The sequence below is a fragment of the Wyeomyia smithii genome, chromosome 1 (assembly GCF_029784165.1).
Source record: "Wyeomyia smithii strain HCP4-BCI-WySm-NY-G18 chromosome 1, ASM2978416v1, whole genome shotgun sequence".
Taxonomy (NCBI): domain Eukaryota; kingdom Metazoa; phylum Arthropoda; class Insecta; order Diptera; family Culicidae; genus Wyeomyia; species Wyeomyia smithii.
In genome coordinates this window covers 169,990,892-170,016,536 of record NC_073694.1, presented here as the reverse complement: position 1 = coordinate 170,016,536, position 25,645 = coordinate 169,990,892, and the positions used below count along the sequence as shown (strand labels likewise).

General features: G+C 37.8%; 1 protein-coding gene across 7 annotated transcripts in view; it reads right to left on the bottom strand.

Moving 5' to 3' along the window:
* Positions 1–25,645, bottom strand: part of LOC129718815 (ubiquitin-like protein 3) — a 117,517-nt gene that overhangs the window by 54,240 nt on the left and 37,632 nt on the right. For 3 of the 7 annotated variants that reach the window (XR_008727051.1, XR_008727052.1, XR_008727053.1), the window contains exon 3: positions 1,257–1,316. The exons of the other annotated variants lie outside the window; for them this stretch is intronic. The gene's annotated coding sequence lies outside the window, so the exon portion shown is untranslated. The remainder of the gene's footprint in view (positions 1–1,256; positions 1,317–25,645) is intronic. 7 annotated transcript variants of the gene reach the window in all.

The window sequence follows — 25,645 nt, the reverse complement described above, 5'->3', positions numbered from 1 at the left end:
TCCCACCGAGCTAGGAAAACTGTAAAGTAAAACATGTTACTCGCATTGAAAGTAGCAAAGCAATTCCTGAATGAAATTTATGTTTCAAAGGCTATATCTTTGAAAATTTCATAATAAAACAATTAGAAACAAACTAGAAAATAAAAAAAATAAAACGTCGTGAATTTTGTCAGGTTTATAACTTCTATACCGAACGTTGCATATTACAAATCTTGATCAAAGCAATTATGAACATTTCTGAGCATGAGAGTGTGTTACATCATAGTACTTCAGAAGCACGATGTAGTGCATTTCAACCAGTCAATGGCTATTATAAACTAAATTTTAGCACTGCATTATACAGTTCCATTTTGTGCTTGGTACGTAAAGCAGCTGCAAGCTATTATATCTATAGGATGAATCAAATAGGTATGATTATCGCAAATCTAAACCATAATTACACGGTATTGGGGTACTGCAACGTTTACCTGCCACCACTCAGTTTGCGAAGGTAAACTGTCACAGACAAATTACAGCTCCGGCAGCAGCACCCGCAATTGCCAAACGGAAAACGGCTACCGCCTTCATCGGAACTAGTGCACATAACTGTGCATAAATTAGCATAACTAGGTAGAGATTGCGTAACGTCGTGCTCTACAGAAACAACTGCCAGCCACCACAAACACAGCGGCTGCTCTTGGTTCGAATCAGTACTGCAAAAAATAAACAATGGCACGAAGCCATCAGCAAATCCAACCGACCGACCGGAGAATAGTGTTACTAGGCAGCTTTTCCACGACGAAGCTCTCTATTCTAACGTATGTGTGGTAAGCCGATCAGGCTATTATTATACATTATTGTTGTTTGTGGAGGCAGTCCATTAAAGCGAAAAGCCGCGTATATGCACACACCGATACACGCAAGCGTATGATCGTAAGGTAATGCCCTTTTGTAATCAAATCATATCCGTTCAGTATATTGTTCATGGTGTTCATATGTAACAGAGGCCAAAACAGCTGGTAGGTACAATGTCAGACAGTAAATTGAAAATCTGAAAATGACGCCGCCCATTGGGCAAAAGATTTTCCAACTGGTACGACGGCGCGGGAACAAATAGCGACTAGCATTCCGTGACTTTAATGAAGATTCTTTTGTGAACTGCCGAACGAACGGTGTATGCGGCAAAATCTTCAGTCTATCGCGGGTTCTTGAACGACATTTACCGGGTACGGATAGGAAAATCTTTCCTTTTCGTGCATCTTAACTATTAGCAGTACCTGGAAATCTGATTTAGTTTATAGAAGAGGTACACCCAAGTCTCAAAGCTCGATGATTACCTGAAAGTAAAAAGAAATGGAGACTAAGTTAGATAGGTTACGGTAAGGAGTATGTTTTTGAACAACAGTAGTTCAATATGGACTTTAAAAACAAGGATGTTAGTCAACTTCAAAACTCAAATTTATTATCTTATTGTTTTAGAGTAAATTTTATTTCCATACAATGGTATTAATACATTTAATAAAACTTTTTATAGTTCTTGAAACGATTTAAAAATTAACAGATGTTCGTACTAAATTAAAAATTTACTCGCAAGATTTTTTTCTTAAACAATCAGCCTCGCATTTAAGATTTCTTTGATGCAATCGTTTGAAGAAATTAAAACTTAGGTAATACAGTGCTTTTTAGATTTTATCAACAGTCGTCAAAGCTACTCGCCAAATTCACAATCGAGTTTCTCACCGTTTTTTGGGGTTTTTTGCACGCTTTTTCAAAAAAAAAAATGCAAATCAAGAATAATTTACTTTCAGTTTTTTTACTCAAATAGCATTTATTTGACACGGTAGTATTTTTCAATGATCTTGGGGAGCAGTGGGTGATAAATGTATCAGAGGATCTTGGAAGGAGCTTGGAGCCATTGAAGGCGATCGATTCATTGACAAAGATGACCTTTATTGGATTAAATGGCTTGGAATATCAGACTGTGACCCACAAGATATTCCTGTAGAATACGAAGAGGAAAGGTTCTGCAATCAGAAAATGACAGATAGCGAAATTATGTGAGGCGGCATCCATAAATTACGTAACGCTCATAGGGGGGAGGGGGGATATCCTTGAGCGTTACGATTTATTACACAGGGGAGGGGGGAGGTGGGTTAAACGTTACGTAACGAAAAATCTCTGAAGAGATTCTCCAAAAACGAGCATTTTTATCAAGAAAATCCTTCTACAGCGTTACGTAATTTTTATGGGGGGGTAGGTGTTGGCGTTACGTTTCGTTACATATGGGGGGTGGGGGTCCAAAAATCGGGTTTTTTGCGTTACGTAATTTATGGATGTCGCCTGAATAGTTTTAGGAGAAGGAGAATCAAGCGACGAATCTGCAGATGATGTTGGTGATGCTACTGTCAGTGAGCTGCCGATTGAAATCAGTGGAAATGTTGTCAATTAGTCTAGTGAATATTGCGGGCTCCACAGTGCAAGAATTTTCTTGGTAAATAAAAACTTTTGTTTAGTTTTGAGCAGTGTCGGGTCCACCTGTGCAACATGTGCATTACACAGGTATCCTATTTCCAAACATCCGAGCATATGCAATTACCGAAATAATGTAAAACAAGTAAGAATACTAGCGAAACCTTTCAATCTAATGTATCAAACACTTGGAGCGGGGGCCTAGTGTGGTTGGTAACGTCTCCGCCAACCATGCTCGACGCCTGGGTTCGAATCCCACCGCCGACATAGGTGTCGATGGTTGTGAGGTGGCGTGATCCACTCACAACCAACCCAACTGGTCTAGATTCAATCCTAGCCGACACCGGGAGATTTTCTGAGGCGAAAAATCTCTGGGATCACGCCTTCCATCGCATGAGGAAGTAAAGCCGTTGGCGCCGGTCCGTTAATAAAACGGGTCGTGAGCAGGGTTGATATTTGTTTACACTCTTGAGTGAAAATGAAAAAAAGCATCCATAAACGTTATTTTTTTACAATCCTTTCAGAGTTCTCCCTTCCCGCTTTTTGCATGGAAGTGCACTGTCAAAACACCTCATTATATTTCAAGCGATGAAAGCAGGACAACAAAATCAGTTTATCAGTTAACGAAGATTGTCAAGGCATCGGTCAGTGTCAGTGAAAAAGTGTTTCGGTGAGGTTTATTTTGGTTGAGTGGACTGTTTGTTTTTCTTTTTCGCTTTGAAGTGAAGATCATTTGGTTGGATTTGTCGTCAAATTTTATTCCGTAACCGTGAACGATGCGCGCGATCTATTTCATCTGAGTATAACAGCACGTTATTAGGACGAAAATCTAGTGAATCTGAAAGAGTGCTGCGATCATTGGAAGTGAAAATTGAAAATGATTGGCTGTGATTTTCGAAGAATTTCGCTGGGGAAAATGACTTTTATCAGCACTGGTCGTGAGTTAGGGACCTGGGTGTGGAGTCGCCTCCCTGGGCATCGGTAATTGGCCACAACAACAGTGACGGAAATAGACCGACGGAAAATAAGCGAGAATAAAAAAAAAAATGTATCAAACACTTTGGTTTGATTATCTTATATCATTTGAGAAAAAAGAACTTGAATAAATATTTGGTGCACATGTGACGGAATCAGCCACGCGACGCCTCTGGTTTTGAGTAATATCGTTGAAATCCTTCGAAATAGTCCTTCTTATGCATCCTCGCGAAATAAGCTTTTTAGCACAATCACGCCAAGTGATCTAGAGCTACGCGCTTTTTTGGCCATTCTGAGCTAAATTTGGGATTATTTTGAATTTTATCGACTTTTTGATTTGAATGAAACTTTATAGCAGCGAACTTAGCAACTATATTTTAGCAGCAGCAATGAGAAGAATTTGCTTAATAAAAATGCTCTTTTCTGGAGGAAAATCGATCTTTTCGAAGATATTTTATTACGTAACGCTGATCCTACCTTCTCCCTCCCTTATGTATCAATTCGTAACGCTCAAAGGTATTTCCCTTCCACTATTAGCGTTACGTGATTTATAGATGCCTCACCTAAAGCTGCAATGTCTTAAAGGAACGTCTATAAAATACGTAACACAATAGGAAAAATTTTGACAATCTATACATTTTTGTGCTCTGTAATTAATAGACGTTCAATTATAAAATAAAAACTAAATAAAACCAAAGTGAAAAATATAATAAAAAAATTAAACAAAATTAAAAAGTAATAAGCAAATAGAAAATTATTTAGAAAAAAAAACATGTATAAAAATAAAAAACCACTTAAATCAAGTTGACGATTGGGGTAAAAGTAAACAAATCAATACACACCGATGTAGATTTTTTTTTGTTTGAGTGCATTTACATAAAAAATAACTGCAATATATAGGTAATTGCTTTTTTGTGTGAGAAATGTGTTTTCGAACTTCAAGGGGATTAGTCAAAAATAAAATTCGTTTTATTTAGTCGAGAACAACAAAACGTTTGAGCAAAATGAACAATTTTTTTCTAATTCGATTACAACTTGAATTCGATTATATGTAATGAAAAAAATTGAGTCTACATATACACCAAAGTCTCTTTTACGCCGGGGATACGTTTCAAATTTGTTTGCCCGCATGAAAAAAAAGACCGTTTGAGTTGAAAATATAACGAAGAAAACCGTCCTGTAAGTTTGTTGATTATTTAAAGAAACTCGGAACTCCAACGCAACTTTTGATGAAAATATTTTAAAAATAATTTGAAATATTTTTTTATGAGAATACGCTTTTTTTGTTAGTTGTTAGTGGTTCTCCAGCAAGAAACATAGATTCTATTCATTCATGACATCAGAGAGATTGGATGAACAATTCATCCGTTATTTTCTTTTTAAAAAACAAATAAATAAATAATTAAATAACAAATTTTCTTCATACACGAATTTCAGAGTGGTTGATTGAATATTTCTTTTAAAGTTTATCATATTAGTCCTAAACCGATTGCGCTCTATGTGTGAAATGCAATCATTCTCCATTTGCTGGAGTTTCTTTTTTTTCACTCATTTCTACCTCGGCTGAATACTTTTGCAGTGCACATTCAGCAGGATAAGTCATCCAGTAGTGGCACAGTGAGACCAGTGTATTCTATGCTTATAAATCCGGTTAAACAAGAACATGTAGTACTTCTCCGGGTTCTTCGCCATCAATTTCTCACAGAAAAACAACACCCGTCCCGTCTACTTCTGGCCCTGGTATATCGGCTGCCAGTAAGCAGTCGAGAAATTCGCGGCACAAAAACTGCATTACACCATAAGACGCTGACCTAGTTTCTCATGAACATGTACTGCTCTGGTGTTGCCCGGCGGAGGGCCTCTTATGGAGGCTGACACCTTCCAGTCTGTTCATTGATACTGTTGCTTGCTTCTTATGGGATAAGAGTCTACCCGACGCAGAAACCGGTTTGGCAGAGCAATCTAACCACGGGTTAGGACCATAGCTCACCGTTGCACACCATTGCTTACCACTATGCGGTCTTAACCCTCTAGTGCCCAAATTAATTTTTGGACGGACTTCGAAAAAATCACTATGAAGCTTTATAAACATTTTTTAAGTTCTTATTGAAGCTTTTTAGAGGTTCAACTGAAGACCGTCTAAAGGCGTCACTGGGCACTAGAGGGTTAAAAACAAGCGCGCATAAGAGTACAACTCTGTTAACCGCACGATTCGGACTAACTGACTAGAGGCGTCAAGATGTTCGAACTACCAAATATCATATTACTCAAGTATTACTGTAATGCTGTGCATAGATTTTCATGATGGTGCTACGTGCTGACTATCACGCGTCTGAAAGCATAAAGCATTGGCAGCTCTTGAAGCCAACGTTTCTCACAAGGATAAATATCCGAAACGGTAAACTCAGAACTAGCACTGCGGCAGCCTCTCGAAGTGATGTCTTTCAAATACTTGCTATACTTTTTGGCTGGTCGAAGTGCCTTATGATTTTTTTGTGCATTACAATGTTACATGTGTGTTGTTATTTGTGTACAAATGACAGAAAACAGTCTAACACAGATTGTGATTATTGCTGACATTATAATTGCAAAACTGTATTCAAATGTTTGAGTAATTTTTAGAAGATTTGTCCAAAAACGAACTTGTTCTGTGCGATGCTTTTTAGTTAAGATAAAATTTTGCGAAAACGCTAGCACTAAATGGTTTAAACAATCTACCACTTTTTATATGCATGTATGAAATACTTAATTGAATAATAATTTTTTTTTTACGCGGATTCCGGAATTTACGCGGTTTTTTACGCAGATTCCGGAATTCACGCGGTTTTTTACGCGGATTCCAGAATTTGCGCGGATTTCGGTTTCTCTTCACTCGGGTTGCAGAATTAACGCTGTTTTTTTACGCGGATTCCGGAATTTACGCGGTTTTTTTCACGCGGATTCCAGAATTTACGCGGTTTTTTACGCGGATTCCGGAATTCACGCGTTTTTTTTACGCGGATTCCGGAATTTACGCGGTTTTTTACGCGGCACGTATCCCCCGCGTAAAAAGTGACTTTAGTGTATTTCCACAATCATGGAGAAAACAAAATCCCAATCAGAGAGCGAGGAACAAACAATTGGTTCCGTTTTGGATGAAAATCTAAACATTCTCTAATTCGCTTTCGGTTCAGTCAGAATAAACTCAGTTAAGGTTATCGTACGAAATGGTTCATCAATCTTCAAGTGAGAGTCAAATTTATAAATAACGCATTTTTCTAGAAAAACGTAAAGTATTTTTCCTGACTCTCGGTTTTATAACATACATGGCAGAATCTGATGAATGAATATTTTGTGAATGAATATTCTAAAAAAAACTAACCTATAATCGGATAACCAACCACTGCTCGCGCATCTTTATAAAAAAAAAAACAATTACTCGTTTTATTGTGTGCTTTGGCACAAATTTTCAATGAAACTTATTTTCATACAAAGTTTATAGTGCCTTTTATCCATAAACTCGAGTGCATAATTATGCAAAGGAAAAATTAGTATGCGATATGCAACTAAGTTATGCGCAGAACAGTTTCCGTAAGTTATACGAGCTCGCTACTAAATAAACCACAACCGTAATCCCCTCTCCCCAGCCCTCAGTCGGATCGATTTGTCTTATTTTAGAGCAAACAATTAGGTTTGGTAATTTGGAAAAAAAAACTTCTAAATTGAAACAAATTGTGTTATAAGCATCAACACAGGTACTCCATACGATAAAGTCGGAAATTCGTTGAATTGGCAACCAAAACATGGCACACAGTCTGACCTTTCGAGGAAAATATATGTAATATGAGATGATAGCCAGTTAATTTTCCCTGACATGGGTATTACTCTACATCATCAGCAAAGTTTCTGTCGAGCTCAGCAAATCTGTGATGTTTATGAAAACGGTTCAGCCCTTCCTGTGCTGCACAGAGTGTTTTTCGTTGCTAGGTAGGTAGATTGCGGGAAAGCCGCTTTTCTTGCGCAGGAAAAGTTATATCAATGCAAACATTTGCTCAAGGCGAAAGGAAGCCATATAATCAAAAGAAATGAACTTTTCGTACCATCGCCCTTTCGTAATAATCTATCTTGTCAGAGTATGACACAGGTGGACAACGAACGTAGGTACACCTTTCGCAGCAAGGCGACTTTAGCGAACCAAGGAAGAACGGGGTCGAATTGCGTGCTGGAAAAGTCGCAACCAAATAAAGCATAAATATTTTCCTTATTTTGTATGCCTCGAACTTTGAAGGACGCTAATAGGCTTAGGAAAAAGGCGGGAGGACTTGTTTGCATTATGATGTGCAGAAGGAAGAGACTCATGCACAACGAAGTCAACATTGACGAAGGTGGTAAATGAATAATCGCAGCTTGTAAGCGAAAGCGTGGAAGCTCGGCAGCGGTTACTAGAATACAGCAAAAGTTGGAAAAGGGGATTGGTCCCAGTGACATAGTTTGTTTTTAACAGCGAACTAGTTTTTTAGCGTAGTAAATATCCAACCGAGAAAAAAAACATGTTGCTAAGAAGGCGCTTTTTAACAGTAGATTTTTTACAAAATACCGAAAAAAACACAAGGGTTGTATGCAAAGCCACGACCATGTCTGTTAAAAACAGGGTTTCGGGAAAACGGCCATTATTCCACTATAGACTGGATTATTTTTCGTAGGATACGCGAGTTATCTAACTTTTCTCTTAACACTACTCATAAGCTTTTGCACAGTGTGTTCTCCGACCATTTTTACCACTTTAAGCCAACCTTTTTTAAATTTTTCAACATTGTCCGCTGGTTTGACATATTTCCTCAGCTTTGCCTTGGTCAAAGCCCAAAAAGTTTCAATAGGGCGAATTTCAGGGCAGTTTTGAGGATTCATCTCCTTTGGGACACATGTGACATTATTTGTTTTATACCACCCTAGTGCATCCTTAGAGTAATGGCAGGAAGCAAGATCGGATGAATGATAATGAATGGACGAGATATTTTCTCACATTCACAAATGGCCTGCCAAACCATTACCTTCTTGCCGAATTTTTCGGTGTGAATGGCTTTCACTGGTCCAGGGACATCCTTTCCCTTCGGTGATGTATAAAATTGCGGTCCTGGCAGAGTCTCATAGTCCAGTTTTATGTAGGTTTCGTCATCCATGATAACACACCCCATTTTTTTGGTCAGAAGTTTGTCATAAAGCATCCGAGCTCTCGGTTTCACAGATTCAGCTTGTTTTGGATTTCGTTTTGGCTGCTTTTGCTTCCGACGGGTCTGCAGACCCATTCTTCCCTTGGCACGCATAACGTTACTTGCCGAGGTTTCAAGCTTTCTCGCCACATCTCGTACTGATACTGAAGGATGCCGCTTGTAGTATTCCTTAACCTTTTTGTCAATTGTGGGATCAACAGGCCCGGGTTTTCTACCACGTCTTGGGGCATCAGTAAATGTGCACTCTTCACAATACTTCCGCAATGCGGTTTGAGCTGCTCCGACACTTATACCTTCTTCTCTGGCTAATTTTCTTATAATAAGACCACTCACGGTGCCCCATTTGTGCACAATTCGCTTTCTTTGCTCGGGAGAAAGGCCACGCATTTTCAAAATTTCGCACTAAATGTTGGAAAAAATTACAGCATCTGTTTCTTTTGTACGTAAACAACAGGACGCAGCCAACGTTTGGTTGAATACTGCACGTTATTTGAAATGACGGTTGATCGTAAGTATATTTATAATTATCGGAACGGTCTATAATAATTGAATTTTATGAACAAATACTTTTGTCGTTGCACAATGGTCGGAAAATTGAAATTTCCGGCCAAAATTCACTTTTTTGTGCCAAATTGTTGGTTTTCCACTGCAGATGATCATGACATATAAGAAAAGTTTTGTACTGACAAGGGGCTGTCTATAAACCACGTTAACTGAGGCAAATGTCTTGTGTTTTCGAATAAACGTAAATAACTCGTTAGTGGAACAAGATAAACGATTACTGTTTTCAGCAAAGATGCACATAATAGTAAAACGCTTCTTATGGCTTTGAGAGTTAGTTCGCGATTTGTCCGCAGAGATGGCGTACGAATCTAACTTTTGATAGAAACATCCAAAAGATATGGTTTCTCAGCAAAGTTGTAAAGCTATTCAATTCAAACAAAACTACTGAAGACGAAACGATTTAGCAAATCTTGATTGTAGAGCCAGCAAGTGCTGATAGTTTTCTATGGTCTTGTTTGTAAAAAACTGTTTTAAAACGGTGCTTGATCAATTCAATGCAATCATTTATAACATTTTTTGTTATTGGTTGTATGAACGAACTCACTAAATCCTTGTAAGACATTGCTCGCTTCTTCATAAAACACTTGAATAAAACTTCAGAACTGTAAAGCACACATACACAAGCAATTAGACCGACTCAAAGGAATGAATGTGTACTACTGAATAATCATACTAATTTTAAGTTTTTCCAGTATGTTTTTGAACCTAATTGCTATGACATACGTTGATAAATTTCCATAAAACTCCAAAAAATTACATGAAGAATTAAAAATTTTGAATTACCTTTTTCTACAAAAACGCAAATTTTACTCAAACTTTTAACATATGTTTTAAACAACGTATATTCTAATAAACCAATTAATCTAATAATTTCACGTTTTTTTAGTGTGTTTTGAACCAAATCGCTATAATATACGAAAAACTTCGTTAATAAATCACCCAAAAATTCAAAAATTGCAAAAAAAATGGAAAATTTTTAATCATCTTTTTCTACCAAAACGCAAATTTTCCGCAAACTTTTAACACATATTCTTGAAGGGCACAAGTAGGGCTCTCAGACACACTATCAGGTGCTGTGCTTACACATGCTTACATTTAATGTTTTTGATGGTCAAAATTAGGAAAATTACGCATATTTTCAATGTGGCCTGCGACTGACTCTGTAGGGTTAAAATCCATTACCCATACTGTTTTAGGAAACTTATTTAATAAGCTTTCAATCATATGTGAACATATCATGATAACTTTAGTAGGTTTTTATATATTCCAAAATCTTCAGAAAAACTATTTTTCTCCGTTTCTGAAATAGGTAACTTTGAAGGCATTTTTCAACATGAACCGTTTTTTGTATCAAGATTTCATTCAAAAATTAGGAAAGTATAGATAAAATTTAAAAAAATCATGTGCTTAAAACATCCTGAATATGATATTCGCATTTTGGTAATTTTGGCCACTCTTTTATATAGGGACCGTCTTATGTGCGTTGTAGAAAAACTGTAGGATTAGAATATATACTGGCGTATGATAATGACTTAACACCACAAAAGAGCTCATAGAATGTGATATATGCCTTCAAAAAAGTTTGGACCAGTTTAATAAAAAATTCAGACAGACTCGATTATCCGGAATTCGATTATCCTGAATTTTAGACTCGATTATCCCGAATTTTATTTTTTGGTGTCCGTTTCCAATTTTTATTCCGAAATTTTGTGCATCCCTTCTGGCATATTTGTTACCATTTAAGTCACTTCCGGCATGTTTGGGACATGTTCTAATTAAGTGAAAATAATCAATTTATTTTTTTTGCTTTTCCCCTTTTTTCGCGATTTTACCCCTTTTCGCCTCAGAAATAACTTCTGGTTACGCCACTGTATCATACAAGTAAATAAAGAAAAGAAATATTTATTTTATGTTCGGCAATCGCAAAGTTTCAGGATTTTTTGTGTGATTCGATTATCCGGAATGAATTTTTTTTGATGTTCCGGATAATCAAGTCCGACCTGTATATGTATTTTATAGTTACAACAAGCTTTTTCACTTATAGCTTCAGAATGGACACGCTATCTATGTGGAACCCTCTATAAACATACTAGCCGGAGGCGAAAGTAATTCGAACGGTGTGATGCGTTACACCATTTTATATGAACCGGCTTTCGCGCCCACTATGTCAGTTGCGATCTGCTGCAATGTAGATTGCACACGTGCGCTCCTCTACTTCTCGATAGGACTGGAAAACACAGGTTTTGCCCTAGAGCTCAATTTTAAAAAAGAAGGCTTTTTAACCATTCCTGTGAAATTTGGTGCCCCCAGTGAATATAATATTTAGAGACTCAAATGAGTTTTTCCTAAAGCCAACGTAGAAGCGACGGACCCGGCGAGCAATTACTCTGCGACATTTTGAAGCATCTCTGCATACACTACCAAAAATCACAGAAATGGTATAAAATCCATTAATTTAGAGTTCTAGGACCATTTTTTTCGCTTTTGTCGACCAGTGTAGTCTTTCTGTCTGTCTCTCGCCTTTACCGCGAATGCTTGATGGTGCGTGACCCTCACGAACGGTCAGAAATCGACCATCTTGGAGGAAACTGGTGCACCGCGGCGACGTGCCTTCAGCGAAACACAGCTAAACGGCAGAGGAGATCAATCACGCACACTCGCAACAGCCATCCATTTCAATGGCATAGAAAACCGACCTTGATACCGTGAAGCTCATGAATAAACAAACCCCCAATCGTCTCGTGAAAAGTACAAGATGCGAAAGAGAACAAACAAACTCAGCTGCACCCAAAGGTCATCTCGTCCGTCCGCATAGATCCGCAGGTTTCGCTTGTTGCCAGCTCAAGTTTGACCCTCAAGACTGGCCGATAATTGGTGGTTCATCTAGCCGTTTCACGGCGACACAAAGCAACATTTGCCACTCCCTCGGTTGGCGCTGTTGCAATTTGGAGCAACCTTCGAACGAAACAACGAGACAAGGTTCGCGATTTATCGGAATAGACACCGAAGTGTAAAGTGCGATTCGATAAAAGCAAACAACGATACACTCTTGGTGCGACCTAGACGAATCCGTTCGTTATGCAGCCCAAGCGAACGGTATTTTATTTACGAGAGCTTTTGAAAACCACCGGTAAAGTCAAACAACCGGATGGCGGGTGAATAAATCCGATTGGTCGTGCGTGCGCATTTTCTCTGTGTTTTAATTGAAAACCTGAAATTCAATTTTAAATATCAAATCAATTTACCAAAATAACGGTTTCATAGATTTTAGTGGTAGCACGAAAATCTCGATTAATATGTCTAAGACTTGCTTGTCGGTTAAGTAATAACAATCATACCATTCCCAACCGCAGGTAATCGATAGAAACTAGACGCAGTATTGGCTTAACATCTATAGATTTTGCTAAGTTTTATACTCGACATCCGCGAAACCGCTGCTTCGGTATGCTGAATCCCTGCTGCGCTTCGCCCTTTGGTGAAACTATATATATAACGATTGACGTCACAACACTCTGAAGAGTGTGAAAATAAATAATATAATTTCCACTCGACAACTGACGCTGCTCAAACAACGATATTGTCTGTTATTGAATACGGGTGTTTCTGCTTCCGCTCCGCAGCAAACACACATCTGATCAAACTGGAGCGAATACAATATCGTTGTTTGCGTATCGCCTTAGGTTGCATGCAATCGACCCATACGATGAGTTTGGAGGTCTTAGCTGGAGTACTACCATTGAAAAACCGCTTTTGGAGCCTGTCTTCTCGTATTCTTATCAAATGTGAGGTCTTGAACCGTCCCGTGATTGAAAATTTTGAAAGGTTAATCGAACTTAATTCTCAAACCCGTTTTATGACATTGTATTTCCATCACATGTCCCAAAATATTAACCCTTCTTCGAATATTCCAAATCGTGTCGACTTATCAAATACTTCTGATTCTACTGTGTTTTTCGATACATCCATGATAGAAGAAACTCGTGGAATCCCGGATCATTTACGCGTGCAGCAGATCCCCAAAATTTTTTCCAATAAATATCGAAACATCAACCGCGACAACATTTTCTACACTGACGGATCACTTCTTGATGGGTCCACTGGCTTCGGTATTTTCAATAACAATTTAACCGTCTCCCATAAGCTTGATAATCCTGCTTCTGTTTACGTCGCAGAATTGGCTGCAATTCAGTACACCCTAGGGATTATCGAAAAAATGCCCACGGACCATTATTTCATCTTTACGGACAGTCTCAGTTCCATTGAGGCTCTCCGATCGATGAAAGATGTTAAGCACTCTCCGTATTTTCTGGGGAAAATACGGGAACATCTGAGTGATTTATCCGAAAAATCGTTTCAGATTACCTTAGCGTGGGCCCCTTCTCACTGCTCGATACCGGGCAATGAGAAAGCGGACTCTTTGGCTAAGGTGGGCGCAACAAACGGTGATATTTATGAAAGACCAATTGCTTTTAATGAATTTTTCGCACTTGTACGTCAGAATACGATCATCAGTTGGCAAAATGCTTGGACCAGAGGGGAATTGGGAAGGTGGTTACATTCCATAATCCCCAAAGTATCGACGAACCCGTGGTTCAAGGGGTTGGATGTAGGTTGGGATTTCATTTGCGTGATGTCCCGGCTTATGTCCAATCACTATAGATTTGACGCGCATCTCCGTCGTGTTGGGCTCGGGGAAAGTGGTATCTGTGCCTGTGGTGAGGTTTATCACGAAATAGAGCATATGGTTTGGTCATGCCCTGTACACCGTGACGCCAGGTCTAAATTAATAGCTTCCCTGCAGGCCGAAAGTAGGCAGCCGGCTGTTCCTGTTCGTGATGTCTTGGCGAGCCGTGACCTATCCTACATGTCCCTTATATACGTTTTCCTGAAATCCATCCACGCCCCAGTTTAATCCTATTCCCTTCCGCATACATCCAACCAAACGACAAGAACACGTTAAGACCCCGGATCCGGAAACAGCAACTAGACCCGCACGATACTCTCAGGTCCCGAGGGAGACAACCCAATATGCCAGTCCGTAATATCTTGGCCCAGCAGCGGAACATATTCAATATGCTGCTTACCTATGGCGATGGAAAACTATCAAACAACAAATCAGTGCTTTTAATGCAAAACATTCTAGCTTTAAGTTAGATTTAGTTTCAGCACGTGGTCGGCAGCGAGGATAAAAAATTTGCTTTTAGTTATTAAGATACTTTAGAAAGTAAGCTACCAGATATAATTGGCGCCGTTAAACATTAAATTGTATTTGTGCCGTGTCAAATAAATTATAGATGAAGAAAAAAAAACTGACGCTGCTGATGCTACCTTCCTAACGTTGCATTTTCGTCTATCCCTAACGCAACGGAATCAGATGATTCATCGAATCCGTAAGCGACGCGGTAAAAATAGTTGGTTCTTAACTCACTTTTATACCTATATAATATTGCTAGTCAAAACTGTGTCCTGCGTCTGGACATTTAACAATTATTTATTGAGAATGGGCAAGGTATCCAATAATTTTTTCAAAGAATAGAATTCCGCTTTAAATCATCCACAGATACGTATTCCGGTTAGGGACCATCCACATTCCACGTGGACAGTTTTAGAGGGTAACGATGGTACATACATTTTTTTAGGATATCCTTAAATTTCATGCGCAGGCGAAAAGAAGTTCAAAATGTAATTTATCGTTTTGTAGACAATTGTGAGTTCGAGAATTCAAAACAATTGTAAATTTATTACTATGGTTTGAAGGAAAACTTTTTTACGGGTCATTCCATACGATGTGACCACGAAAAAGCACAAAATTGGGGGAATTATTCGTCTAGTGTCACTTTGGAAAAATCCCAATTTTGATGTCGATTGGAACACCCCCCGCTCTGTTGCAAGATAACGCATTATTTGTCGAAACCGTTTTTTTTTGCCTACAAATTATATACATAAACGTCCGAAAAATACTGATAGTCACCTATTAGTATTTTTAAATAAAATTAAACAACGAATTTAGAAATAATATTATTTTTGACCTAAAGTGTTGCCAGATTGATTTTTTTATTTAAATTTGCATTTTTCGGCAAATGTAGCCATTTTTTAAAAATTTGATAGTTTGATCGTATTTGTCGGAAAATTTTACGGAAGAAACACTTATCACCCCGAGCCCGATATAACATTTTTTTTACGAAAATAGTTTTAAATTTCGTAATAAATTTTTCTTACAATTTACAGGCGTAAGATGCCCGAAAAATACTCATATATAAGTTTTGAAGAAATTATACCAAGGAATCCAGGAAAAATATTGTTTTTTGCCGGAAGTGTTGCCAGATATATTATTTTTGTGTTTAAAAACTAAATTTGCATTTTTCGGTAAATGCAACTAGTTTTATTTCGAATTTTATAGTTTACGTAAGAAACACTTATCAACCCGAGGTAATATGAGCGAACACCGAGATATTACATTTTTACGAAAATACTTTTAAATTTCGTAATGATTTTTCGTGAACATTACCACAAATACTACCACGGGGTGGCAATTGTTTCTTACGTGAAATTTTCCGAGAAATACGATGAAACTATCAAATTTGAAATAAAACTAGTTGCATTTACCGAAAAATGCAAATTTAGTTTTTAAATGCAAAAAATTATTTATTTGGCAACACTTTCGGCAAAAAAAACAATGTTTTTTCTGGATTCGTTGGTTTAATTTCTTTAAAACCCACTTATCAGTATTTTTCGGGCGTCTTACGCCTATAAGTTGTAAGAAAAATTTATTACGAAATTTTAAACCATTTTCGAAAAAAAACTACATCTCGAGATTGGCTCATATTAGCTTGAGCTTGACGACCACACATTCCGTAGTTGCTCCTCTTGGATGGATCTGAGATAGTGAGGTTGCACAGGGAACCTCGTATATGGCAACTTCGGACTAGTTTACCATCTTCAATGTACATACAGCAATTCCGTAGCTTTCGCTTTGTGTACGATCAATCGAAGTCTACTCTGATTTGCAACACTCCTAAAAGTAACGGATGAGAAGTCTTCGGCTATACAGTCAGGCCGAGACCGAGTTTATTTATTGCGTTGAAAGCAGAGCTTTTTGTTATCGTGATTATTGAAAGAATCGTATGATGCTGCGCGTGAACCTAGCTCTTTACAAAAAAGAACAAGCGATTCTAACACCGCGATGGGGAGCTCCGTAGCCGCAAGATTACAGAGTCCGCCTTGGTAAGCTAATGGTCGTGGGTTCGAATCTTAGTAGAATCAGGCCATTTGGTTGCCAAAGGACTTTAGCATGGGTTTATTCTCAGGCTTCCCACCAAGTACCTTTCCTTCAATCTGAATTCTACAGTACCTCTGTTGACTCTCCTTCTAACAAAAATAAGTCCCTGTTATAATAAAACTGGTGTGAGTAACGTATGAAAGTTCTCTCCGGGGAATTGTAACTAGGCGATATTGTTAGAAGGGACAAAGGCTCGGTATAGTAGAGTAGTAAGTTTGAAACGGAAAGGTAAAACTTACACACAAGCACGGATATGAATGATAAGCGTATCACTTACTTCAATAGTGATACTGCCAATAATATGAAGTACGGAATACAGAAAACACTTGGGCAATATCATAACAGATCTAATCTCTGGTCGCAGTGATGAGCCCACACAGGAAAAAAAAACACCGCGATCCTATGTGAACGACGCGCGCAAAAATCACCTACCACCCGAAGCTTCTAAGTATCTGTATCAATTACTACTACCAATCCTGAATACCTAACGTACTGCAGGTTATTTGAAAGCTCGAGATTGGCGACCTCGGAGTGATGTCAGGGTGACGAAAAAGTTTTCCAAAATAAATTGCCTTATTTTCTCTAAAATATACCTTAATTTCCCTGATTTTCTAGCATTCAGAACAACAAAATAATGCAACGTCGATGAACGGAACTCTAATATCCCAATTAAAAACGTATTCGTAAAAGTATCAAAATTTTATGCCGAAAAAATCCGTTTTATCGCTGAAAAGTCATATAGGATCGTGTCTCGGTAAAAAAATGTTCCCTGGTGGTTTTTCAGTTTTCCCTGATATTTCTTGATCTCCCTGATCTAAAATGGAATTTCCTGACATTCCTTGATTTTCCAGGTTTTTCCGATACTACGGCACCCTGTAAGTGTTTCTTACCTGAAATTTTCCGAGAAATACAATGAAACTATCAAATTTAAAGTAAAATTGCCTACGTTTGCCGTAAAATGCAAATTTAGTTTTTAATCACAAAAAAAATCTATCTGGCATCACTTCCGGTCAAAAATAATATTTTTCTGAATTAATTTCTTCCTGTTCTCCAAAAATCACCTAGCAGTATTTTTCGGACGTCTTACGTATATAAATTATAGGAAATGAAAAAAAATGGGTTTTGACAAAAAAGCGTTATTTTGCAACGAAGGGGGGGGGGGGGGGGGTCCCACAGAGCAGGGGATAATCCAATCGACACTTAAATTGGGATTTTTCCAAAATTACACTTGATGATCAATTCCCCGAATTTTAAGCTGTGATGGTCGTGTCCAAGTCACATGTACACTTCATATGGAATGACCCATCCCTTTTTAACTTTTATCAAACTTATTTTTAAATTGGGTGATAATTAAAAACCGATTTAATTGAAAATCAATCGATTAATGAAAGAGAGGAGATCTGATTGATTGTATGACAGTTTATGTTAACTGAAACATGCTGCCCAAAAAATATTTATGTTGTATTTATGTACTAGCCAGGCAGTGAAGTCTGGGTACCAGTTCAAACTGTACAAACGCGAACCACTTGGTTGTGTGCCCATTTTTTTTCAATATGAATTAATATATGCAGGTAAAACACAGAACTCTTATTTGCATTACACAACTATTGTGTTCTATTGGTTCGCGCTCTCAGCTGGCCTCGAGGTACGATGCTGGCCTTACAAGCCAGTCGTCGTATGCTCGAGTCCTGGCTCGGGAGAGACTGTTAGTGTCACTTAACAGTCGGCTGCGAAGTCTGTGTATAGTAAATAGTACTAGTAACTTGAAGAAGCTTAAAATAGGTATATAATGCTTGAGTTGGACAACTACTTATGCGTGTTTCACAGGATTGAGATTTTCTGCATTATCGTACAAGATGAACTACGTGATGCTCAGTAAATCGATTGCACAATGCTCATCTCCTTCACCACGATGGGCTATTAGTGTGGCGCTTGATTCGTTTCTGCGCTTGCTATAGAAAATTCGAGTTGCCAGTTATTATCCTCCCACTCATATGAAGTATGTGCAACACTGTTTCGAAAACAACACTGTATTGGAAAATAGTAATTATTTTTAGGCCGTTCCTCAGTTGTGGCGCAGTTGATCTCATTCGTCGACTTCTTGTTTGGAAAAAATTGTTCTTCAGTTAGTCTTAGGCCTGAAACATGCTGAACGCCAACGTGAGCGATCGGACGAGATTCTTGCTGTAGGTTAATTAACACTCGTAAGTAGAGCTGTTCATTAACCTATGGCAAGAATCTCGCTCGATCGCTCGCGTTGGCGTTAAGCATGTTTCAGGCCTTACGTAGAAATTTCACTTCTGTTCGATCACATTAGTAGTTCATTCCCCCATTGCTGATACACTTTTTATGAATGTAAGTACTACATCTTAATTTATATCCTATAAGGTGTAAGCAACGTTGGACTTAATTTCAAAAGAAGTGGGAGAAAGATCATTACTGTCACAACCCACTAATAAGTAGCATAAGGCAAAGGGGAATGAAACGTTTTTTAGATTCCAATACATATCGAATATAAGTTCTTTTATATTTTTTTACTGAATTCTAGTATTTTTTATCAACCTTTAACCGGCGCAGGAGTCATATTATTGTGAATAAAAAAGTTTAAGTCTGTTTACGTTGGTAACATCTTACGCCACAGAATTCCTACATGTACTAAAATATTGACTTGAAACCCTGTTGGGAGTGGACCTAATATTAGTGCAAAACAATAATCATTGTTTGGAAACTCAAATTAACTTACTGCAACTTTTCGTAGAACCTATCAAAAAACTTTCCGTCCAAGTGAATAAGAGTATAAGAACAAAGTTGCCTTGATTAATAAAGCTACTGGTTTTCTGTTTACCATTTTTTCATGGATTGGTATTCGCATTGTAAGAATGTTAAATTTACACTTTATTGAAAAGCGCAGACCAAGATTTACAGATTTAATTACTGATTGGCAGTTTTAAGAACACTAATCAAGATACTAGATTATCATACCGTTTCAAAGTTATTTCATTTTCAACATCACTTGTTTTATTTTTCGTCACTTTACAAAATTATTGCATTGTGGTACCACATTTACTATAAGTTTTTTTTTGTTTTATTCAAAGTGAAGAATAGCAAAAAATGACTTATTGTTCACTTCAGCAAACAAACCATCACCTTGCATTATTCTAGTTTCTTGAGGGAATCGTTCCATTCGCTTCGGGAAGTTTTGTGTAGTAGATCCTACTATAATTAGAAATTGCCGCAGCAAAGTGTCGGATACACCGTCTTTGATTCGGGCTCTGCACGTTTGAAATTTAATGTTATTACCACATAACACTGATTAGCAATTGGAAGCTTCGATGCTAAGGATATAGCTAACCGGCTACGGATGCGGCGGGTAAAGGTTAGATGCTATCTTCAACTGCACCATTTAGTCCCATACTATTCTGTACGAGACCTGCGGACCGACCCTAGAGGCTTGGTTAATTATTATTGCAAAACTGTAGTTACTGCTTAATTATTATGACGATCTGCAACGGCAGTTAAGTGGTCGTACAAGGCCAATTGTTAAGACTAAGGGATAGTATGTAATGATCTAATTGTGTTGGAATATATACAGTATCTGAGCTGCAACTAAAAGATCGGTGTCGTTTAGTGGTAGTAGTGAGAATGTAGTCACTGAGAAGGCTCAGTTTAGTAAGTCAATTTACAACTGATAATTTTATCGATAATGTTGTTGTCTAACTTAGGTTTGTGAAACATTGACAAAAAAGTTTTCAATCGAGATGGAGATTTCGTTGTCACTGCTAACAAACTACGTAAACTGTCATTAGAAAGGCAAACGTAAAATGATAATACTGACGGTACTTTATACCAGAAGAACTGCTGATAGTTTTAAAGTGGGAACAACACCAGTGACACTTTAGCCTAATGGATCTATGTTTTGCCTCTCTCATCAAAGAGATCCTGTTTGCTTCTCTTGCTTTCCAAGTCGCTTTCTCACCGTCTTGTCTTGAAGTACTTCCCCTACTGGTGGTGACTGTGATGACGCATTGCATACAGCGGAAACAAGAAAAAGCCGAAATGACAAACCATTGCAAATGCCAATTGCGAATGATTTGAAGATACGCTTGGAAATTATGTTAATTGACTCTTAGTTGCCCGCCTCTTACTTTAAACGGCTTCAGATACAGAGCATGGAAGAGAGCCGACAGACCGCTGGCATGAAATGCAGAAGATATACAAAAAAACACAAAAACCGACCCACGAACAGCGATCGTGCAGCAGCGCGGCTTGTTAGTTTGTCAACTTTTAGTTCGTTGCACTTGTGACAGCGGCTTTTTTCTTCTGCCCAGCGTTGCCAGGTATCCAGATTTAGCTGGATTATCCAGATTTTTGAACATGTATCCAGGTAGCAGCTTTGATGTCCAATTATCCAGATTTTTCATGGAAGATCCAGATTTTATTTTCTCTGTTCCGCAAAAAGGTCATCACTTCAATTTTGGCGCGAAATTTTGCAATTTTGTCACCTCAAATTTTGCGTACCCCAAGACTTTTATTCGAAAAATTACCCTTTCACACCACGAAATGACTGCCAGATTTTTCCCAGATTTTTATTTTGCCTTTTCCAGATTTTTGAAAAAATGACCTGGCAACGCTGCTTCTGCCTTTTGTTTTCACCACCCTTCGCGCCGATAGTACCATTTCACACGACGGGAATGACAAACTTCCAACAAACGACATCCGAGACCTACCGCAACAATGGTCAACCCGTTTTGGATGGGTCGACCGGAGCGAGCGATTTCTCTTATTCGTTTCTGTCGGGTTTTGATTTATGATAGTTTACGGTACATATCAATATTTTGAACTGTTCGAAAGGGTGAATAGTTTTATGATGTTGGCCGAATTGTTTTTCTTTACAATAAAGCCACTAACGCTAATGCAAGGTATAGTTAGCATGTAACATATCTTTTGACGTAATTCCAAAAGCACCAACTTGCGAAACATAAACAAGAACTATGACAGTTCATTGCGTATATTTAACCATATTATATCGCAGTCATAAATCAATTCAATTTAATATCAGCTGATAGTAATCCTTTAGCAATGACCTGAATGGGCGTCGTTTGACGTCCGCCCGTGCAAATCTAAATGAGCAAGCAATGCAAGAGTTATGCACTCCAATAACACACTGACCGTGCAGTCGCCACTCGCCCGGTTGATGTCGTAATACACATTAACACATTAAAGTTTTACGGTTGACATGCATTTCATTTGCTTGTATGTGTCAGCAACTCATAGGCTACTGACATACTGAGGCGTCAAATGAAGCGAAGCGTTGAGCGTTTGAGAAGCGGAATAAACAGAAGCGTTGGGTGAAGCTTCCTATGACATACTGGAGCGAGCGTCGCAAATGCGTTGTGTTGTCATATTCCTAGATTCCAATAGCGGTTTTGTTTGAAGGAAATATGAATTCGTCCAATGAAGATTTTTTTGCTTCTTCAAGCACGGTAAATTACGTTTTTAGTAAACAGAGATTTTTTTATGAAATAAAATAATATTACTGAAGTGAGTTGCGCTCAGCGTTGCCAGGTATCCAGATTTAGCTGGATTATCCAGATTTTTGAACATGTATCCAGGTAAACAGCTTTGATGTCCAATTATCCAGATTTTTCATGGATGATCCAGATTTTATCCAGATTTTATTTTCTCTGTTCCGCAAAAAGGTCATCACTTAAATTTGGCGCGAAATTTTGCAATTTTGTCACCACAAATACCCCAAGACTTTTATCCGAAAAATTAACCTTTCACCCCACGAAATGACTGCCAGATTTTTTCCAGATTTTTATTTTGCCTTTTCCAGATTTTAAAAAAAATGACCTGGCAACGCTGGTTGCGCTACAGACGTAGTAAGAAAAATAAGAAATTAATCTAAATTTTAAACCCGTTGACCCCGAGCAACGTTCAACTAGTTTATAATATCTGTTAGGATTTGAATAACCAAGGAGAGCACAGCTAGTTACTCAGCGGCTTGCATTTTCGCGACCAAAGAAGTTTAGCATGCTAGATTTCTGACCATTCAAATCAAAACTCAACAATATCAATCAATAATATCAGTGCTATTTTCCCGACGACCTGAAAATTTTTCCCGATAGTATTTTCTATCCTACTTTTTTCTTCTTTAAGATTTAAGACCAAATAAGCTCATTTCAAGATAGCTTGACAAAGTATTTTTTTTTACTTATCTTAGCACCAATATTTAGTGGTTAATTTGTGGTTTCGAAATCCAATTTGTGGTAATTTGTGGTTGAGTAATTTCTGAGAAATTTTCAGAAAACTGAGTCAAGCCATCTCTGAAAATGATTTCGCTTCAAATGAATCGGACAACGATGATATATACATCAATCGAAAGCTCCTAATTTGTGGTTCACGAAAATGTAGTTTTTGTAGGCATACTTCATAATAAAATAATTAAAAAACTATTATTTAAATTTTTGAACATTGTTTACCTCTTGTTGTCAACACCGACCGTACGCGGCGCTGGTAGACCATCAAGAGCTAAGTGATCTAAAGCATATCGAAAACCGGTAAATCTTTGTTTGAATTCTATTATCTAAATGCGCCATCTGCACGTAACGTTTTCCAATTCATCATTTTCGTGCAGTGCGTATTGTTCGAGTAACGTAAAACAGATGATTTTTTCTCAAAAAGCTTTCGTGTAGCGATGAGTATGGTGAAACTAGAGATACTCAGAGGGAGAGATATGCGGTGAGCCAAACGAACCGTCAAAATTGGAGCCAAACGAACAAGAAAGGTAACACCACATTGAGAGGTATTGCAATCAGGTACAAAAAAGAACGTGTTTATTTCTATACGATTTTTTGTTCTATTGCCAATGAATGAATTAAGAATGCTGTGAGTGATTTTTACCCGGAGTTCAACAAACCTTGTGTATAGGTAACACAATAAGTGAAGGTGTATAAAAATAAACATAAACATAAAATATATCACCTTAACAGTTTTTGCGAAGCACTTCACTATTCTTAAGGTCTTTCACCGTCACCACCGATTATACAAGTCGAATGTTAGTCAACATTGCGCTTTGAGAAGAGATCTGGCACCTCTGACATATGAAACCCAGTTGCCGAATTGGCGATTTTTTTCACCGCGAATCTCTTCCTCTGAGTATTCTAGGTGAAACAGTATATAAACAGCAGGGATACTATATGTGCAGATTTGCTGCGAAATGCAAATGTTGATCAATTAGCAGATATTTGTAGTTGACAAGCCTCCGTGTGTTTTACGTAAATTTTCTCAAAATCAGTGAAGTTTTACGTAGACATGCGAGCGTAATTTTCTCGATCTTCGGTCGAATCATTTCCGGAAATGTAGTTTTGCCGTTTACCGATTGTTTGAAAAAAAAAACCTAAATTAATACACCTAGAGGTGTGATCTGGTCTTTCTCATACAAAATCTATTAAATGTTAAAATCTATTAGCACATACGTTTTAACTCTTGGAATAAATTACAGCCTGATAATAATAAAGAACAATTTTTTGTTTCGATAAATATAATAGTATTTTGGTAACCAACTACGCAACTGTATTCGACTGTTGGGTATTTTAGAAACCGGAATGATGCCTGAAGGTCGGGAATGGGCCTTAGAACTGTAGGGAACGGTTGAAACGCATGGTAAATGCCCAAAGGTGTGAGTCCTGACTAGAATTAAAATTTGATATTTTCTCGTCTCAGGAATATGCTACTACAACTACCCCCTGAATAATAAAACAAATAAGCTTTCAACGGCAGCGACAACTGTATGTCGTATACAGTAAGGTCGCTTTTTACGCGGTTTTTTTATGCGGGTTGCTTTCCTCCATTACTCAAAAACGGTACAAGATATCGACCTCATTTCAATCACGTTTTCCGTTTTAGGCCACGAGTGATCATATATCAGTTTTTAAAAAAAATCACAATTTTTGGTGTAAATATTCAAAATTCAAAATATTGAATTTTGGTCTCTAGATTGGCCACTATCATATTCAAACGAGGTTTTAACGTTTTAGGATGGTTTTCTTTGTTATATTTGCAACTCAAAAAAGTCGTTTTTTACGCGGGCCCATACAAATTTGGAACGCATCCCCCGCGTAAAAAACGACCTTAGTGTATATGAACGACTGTCGATATGGTCTAGATAACCCACTAGCACTAACATCGGCAGGTGCCAGTACTATGCTCATCCAACGCCGCGTACGGTCGGTGTTGACAACAAGAGGTAAACAATGTTCAAAAATTTAAATAATAGTTTTTTAATTATTTTAATCTGAAGTATGCCTACAAAAACTACATTTTCGTGAACCACAAATTAAGAGCTTTCGATTGATGTATATATCATCGTTGTCCGATTCATTTGAAGCGAAATCATTTTCAGAGATGGCTTGACTCAGTTTTCTGAAAATTTCTCAGAAATTACTCAACCACAAATTGGATTTCGAAACCACAAATTAACCACTAAATATTGGTGCTAAACGAATTAAAAAAAAAATACTTTGTCAAGCCATCTTGAAATGAGCCCAAAATAAAGCAAATATTAAGTACCTGGCGATATCAGGTTTAGTCTGAACATGGATTTACTGCACAACCCTCTTCTAAACATTTTAACATTTTCTAAACGAAAATGTATTTATTTGCTTTTTTCAATTACCAAACCAAAGCAAAGCAAATATAAAGCACCTGGCGATAAAAGATTTAGTCTGAATATGGTATTACCGCGTACATATACGCGCGTCAAAACACTACTCGTTCTGTTTCGCCGCCTCTATCGACGCGTCTTTGCCGCTCCAGTATGACCGGTTCGAGCGTTTCATATAGACGTTCGAAGAAGTAGCTCTGACGCTTTTGCGACGCTTTTTGCTTCGCTTCATTTGACGCCTCAGTATGTCATTAGCCATAGGTTCTCTATTGAGACAGAAGCAGTTTAAAATATAAAAAAAATTAACAAGAGAATTCAGGTTTCTATTCATTTATTGTTCCGAATTATTTCTCCAATCACTCTAAATCATTATTCTGATATCGAATCGCAAAAAATGAAATAAAAACAAATGTAACAAACATGAGTGAAAACGTCCATAACGAAAAAATAACAAATAACATAACAAATTCGTATGTAGATGTTTTTGGGGCCGGGAAAAGGTGA